General features: G+C 43.0%; 1 non-coding gene across 1 annotated transcript; it reads right to left on the bottom strand.

Moving 5' to 3' along the window:
- Window positions 1-4,203: 4,203 nt before the first annotated feature.
- On the bottom strand, window positions 4,204-4,344 carry LOC115063194. The gene has a single exon (XR_003843081.1). It is a non-coding gene; the product is annotated as a small nucleolar RNA SNORA48 (small nucleolar RNA).
- Between the last annotated feature and the right edge of the window lie 354 nt (window positions 4,345-4,698).

Genomic DNA, 4,698 nt, shown 5'->3' with positions numbered 1-4,698 from the left:
AGCATGCAGGCAAAACACCTACACATACAAAAATTACAAAAACCAATCTTTACAAAGCTCTTTTCAAAAAAGAAGTTGATTCTAATTCTTGACACATCGGGACCACCTGATAATTATCCAGAAGGCCAACCTCTAGATCCTCTCCATCAAGCTGAAAAGGGTGTTCTTCCTCCAGGAGTTCCTTGCAGGTTGAGAGTGGTCTGACCCTGCCCCAAGATCATTCTAGCAGTCTAGACTGGCCTAGCCCCTTGAAGTGCTCTGTAGTGACCCCCCCCCCCGCCAGAGACTGCTCTAACTGCCTTAACATCTATTTCCAGCCCCTTAAGATGCAAGTAGCCAAGCTCCACCCTATAGAGGGTGGAAAGCCCAAAATCAGGCCACCCTGGAAATCACTGACTCCCCCCACCCCCCCAAAACCCCTTATATATAAATCCTCACTTCTGCTCAGTTCTTTGTTGCTTCTTTCAGAAATCTTTCTCAATAAATCTCTTGTGTGAGGTTTGCTGTACAGTATGACTTTGTGGTATTTCTTGGCTCCCAACTGCCAGGATACCTTTCCCATCAGAGCTGCAACACTTGTATTGGAGAAAACCTTTCTCCTCAGAGCTGTAACACTTACACTCCTGCCTCCACCTCTCAAGTATGTGGAAACAAGCAAGCGTCACCACGCTCAATTTTACTCTAGTTCTTTAGAATACATCCCAAAGGATGAGGAACTTTTCTTTTTTTTCTCTTTTGCAAAACTTCTTTTTCAGTGGCTTAAAGAAATTATTTGAGAAAAGATCTTGGTCTTAGGCATCAGACCTAGGCCTTCTGTATATAAAGTAGGCAGTTTACAAATATCAGACATCTGGGTGTTGTGTGGCAGACTTTTTTTCTTAATGAAGACTCTCTGTCTCTGTCTCTGTCTCTGTCTCTGTCTCTGTCTCTGTCTCTGTCTCTCTGTCTCTCTGTCTCTCTGTCTCTCTGTCTCTGTCTCTGTCTCTGTCTCTGTCTGTCTCTGTCTGTCTGTCTGTCTGTCTGTCTGTCTGTCTGTCTGTCTCATTACAGAAAGGGAGCTCACAAGAGACCAAAGTAAGGATTTCATCAGTATCCAATTTGTGCAAACAGTGAGTTTTTTTTATTGGGATTACTAACAGAGGGATTGGTGTGGAGCAACTTAACCAGAAACAGGAATGACTCAAAAGCAACTGCATCGCCAGGAAGCCCACCCTAACCTGGGTGAGAGGACTCCTGAAAACTGAAGTCCTTGGATTTGAACATTGTTCTCTCTGCAGTTGCACTGGTCAGAGCCTCCACCCACAGCAACTGTGACTTCCTTTCTTCAGTTCCTCGGGACCCTTCAGAATCTTCCAAGCTTCTATTCTTTCCGGATATATGACCATATGTTTACCTCCTGCTCACTCCTGAGGCCAGTGAGCCTCCCCTTCCTTCCAAGGGCATTGTTTCAATTTGGAAGGAATGCTGCTTTTGGGAGGAGCATGCCATACACAGGGATCTGGCAATTTCTCACTATCTTATAATGTCTTTATGATGTTTCAAACAATACCCATATTTTTCTCAACATTTGTACACCTCTACAGTACCAGGGATGGAACCCAGGGCTTTTTCTTTATGAACTTGTTTTGGCTAGACAAGCTGTTTACTAAGTTACAATCTTAGCTCCTAAAATATGTTTTCTTTTTGAGACGGGGTCTAACAAAACAGTGCAGTAGGACTTGAATTTGTAATACTCCTGCCTTAGCCTCCAGAGTGCTGGGATTATAGGTTTGTACCACAAGCTTGGCTCTAATTCTAATTTTGTTTTCAAAGTGAGCCAATGCTCTTCATTTTTTTCCCCTAAAAAAAGCCACTTTTTGGCTGGACTTCATGGCATGAACTTGCAACTCCAGCACTTAGGACACTGGCACAGAAGGATTTCCATAACTCTGAGGTCAGCCTGGGGTAAACAGTAGATGATGTCTCAAAACAGCAAGCAAAAAACATTGTGCCCTTTCCTCTTGATTAATAACAATATGCTTATTGTAATCTTAAGCTTCTGTATCTATGGTTTTATTTATAAACTACTTTGCTCCACCTCTTTGTATTCTATTTTTATTTAGTAACTTTATTTATTAGTTGTTGTCTGATTTACATTTCTAACCTTGAGGGCTCCTCCTGGCTCAGCCTCAGTAATGCAGAAGAGAACAGGAGCTTATGACCTCACTCAGCTTGCAAAGGGTTTTTGGTGAATAGAAGGTATTGAATTTTTCAAATTTTCTTGTATCTACTGAGATAATCTCACAGCTTTCATGTTTAGTTCTAGCAATGTGGTGTTATTGGAGGATTTTTTCTTATGAATGTATGCTTGCATTCCTGGAGTAGAATGGTTCAGTAATGCAGGGTAGAGTAGGGATTTGGGGGGCGGGCATGCTTTACTGGTAACTTCTTTCACTGGAGTTGTACTTCTGTTTCTCGGTGCTTTTCTGCTGTCCCGCCATTCTTTTTATGAATGTGTGCTGCTCTTTCTTAGCAATAGAGCCTTTACATTGGCCTTGCTTTGAAATGGTTATAGTCCTATGAGTGGTGTAGGTCAGGGGGTGGGGGTAGATCTAAAGTCTTGGTTTAAACCCCAGCACCCCTCTCCATATAGTTACATCTAATCAATCTCCCACCACCACTGCTTTCCCTCTCCTTCCCATCCTCCCTCCCTCCCTCCCTTCCTCTCTATCTCTTTCTCTCCTTCTCTCTCTACAGTATTGGGGATTGCATCTACAACCTCATGCATTCCAAGCAGGTACTCTACCATTGAACAATATTCCCAGCCCTTTATATTTTTTGATTTCTTTTTTGAGACAGTCTCCCTACATATCCCAGGGTGACTTCACTACTCTTTGTTTGTTTTAAAATAAGTCATTAATTACCATAGAAGTTTGCTAGATAGTTTATCAATATATATAAATTTTCTTGTTTATACTATTAAAGTGTTAAATTATATACATGTTTCATGATATTGGACTATCCTACTTTTTTGAAAATCCTCATTTGATCAAAAACCGTGCACATTATTTTGTCATGCTGGAGATGACCCTGGCACCAGTTGCATGCTAATACCCTCCACCACTAAGCTTCTAGACCAGCTTTGCAGCTATATGATCTTTTTAAAAATAAGTATTTTTTAAAAATATATTTTAAAAAATTCTGGTGTATTTCTGTATCTACACTTATTAGTAAATTGAGTCTATGCTTTTCATGTTCTTGTATTATCACTGTGTGGTTTTACAATCTTTTTTAAAATTTATTCATTGTTATATGTAAGTACACTGTAGCTGTCTTCAGACACACCAGAAGAGGGCATCAGATCTCATTGCAGGTGGTTGTGAGTCACCATGTGGTTGCTGGGATTTGAACTCAGGACCTTTGGAAGAGCAGTCGAGTGCTCTTACCCACTGAGCCATCTCACCAGCCCCAGGGCCTGCTTTCTTGAGTCCTGCAACTGGTGAGGGGCAGGGCTAGTTCTCTGGAGCGCAAGAACCCGTAGGCAGGCTTCTCCGTGGTCTGAAGCAGTTCTCACACACTCATGCCCTCCAGGCCGGTTCACTCCTCTCCTCTCTGTCCCTAACCAGGTACAGCTTTATGGTGTTGCCTGGGCAAGGCACAGGGCCCACTCTCCCAAGCATTGCAGCCTGTAGCTGGTGAGAGGTGGAAGGGTTCTCCTGAGCTACTGCATTCAGTGAGGGACGGCCAGTTCTGCACAGCCCCTGGACATCCCCGTGGGCCCTGGCAACTACCCTGACCAGGGACATCCCCATGCTCTTTGGTAGTAATATGAGCCACAAACATCCACAGCCACAGACTCAGACATGGTCTTCAGTGGCAGCTTAGGCTAGGACTCCACCCAGGTGGCAGGACTGCCCACTCAGACTGGCTGCTCCTCTCCACCCTCGAGTCTCCAGTTTCATCTCTCGTCATGATGCTCGAGTTGCTCCACTTCTCTTTGTCTCCCACCTGTCCACCACAGACTTGTATATTGTGGTGACTCCTGCTGCAGGCTGGTCACGAAATGCTGGGCCCCTGGTTGATGGCCCCCCTGTGGCACTGGACTGAGATCAGGTCTGTGGGTGCCTTTCTCTGCCCACACCATGTTTCATGGAAGAACACAGGTCTCTGTCTTCCTCATCCCTCTCTATGCGGCCTGGATTTGATTTCATTTGATTTGACTTTTTATGTGTCCCTAGGCATAAAACAGCTTTGGCCACCAAACCAGGCATCAGTCTAGGATGAACAAAGGACTGCCACCTGCTCTGTCCCTGACTGATAAAAGAACACCACCAACAAGGTGTCTCTTTGCCCAGTGCCGAGGCAGGAGGGGGTGCAGTTATTTTAAGTGATAAATTGCTCTAAAATGTATTGTGGTGATAGTTGATCAATTGTGTGAATTAAATTTTGTGAAAATACTAAAACTTAGTGATGTGTACATTTAATAGGGTAAACTCTATGTTGTATAAAGTATATCTCAAAAAAGTTGTTATATAAACCAATATGTTTCAGTACCATACTGGTTAGAGGAAAATTACAAGTTTTCAGTTGTATCATTTTTTAAAAATATGTACAGAGCTGGGGATATGTGAATACCATTGAGCTAAACTGCCAATTCCCAGAGATTTTAACTTCTTAAAATAGAAGTGCACAATTTAGTAACTTTTACCTTCAACATTT

Source organism: Mus pahari, chromosome X (genome assembly GCF_900095145.1).
Source record: "Mus pahari chromosome X, PAHARI_EIJ_v1.1, whole genome shotgun sequence".
Taxonomy (NCBI): domain Eukaryota; kingdom Metazoa; phylum Chordata; class Mammalia; order Rodentia; family Muridae; genus Mus; species Mus pahari.
The sequence above is the reverse complement of the archived record's forward strand: the minus strand, read 5'-3'. Positions and strand labels throughout refer to the sequence as shown.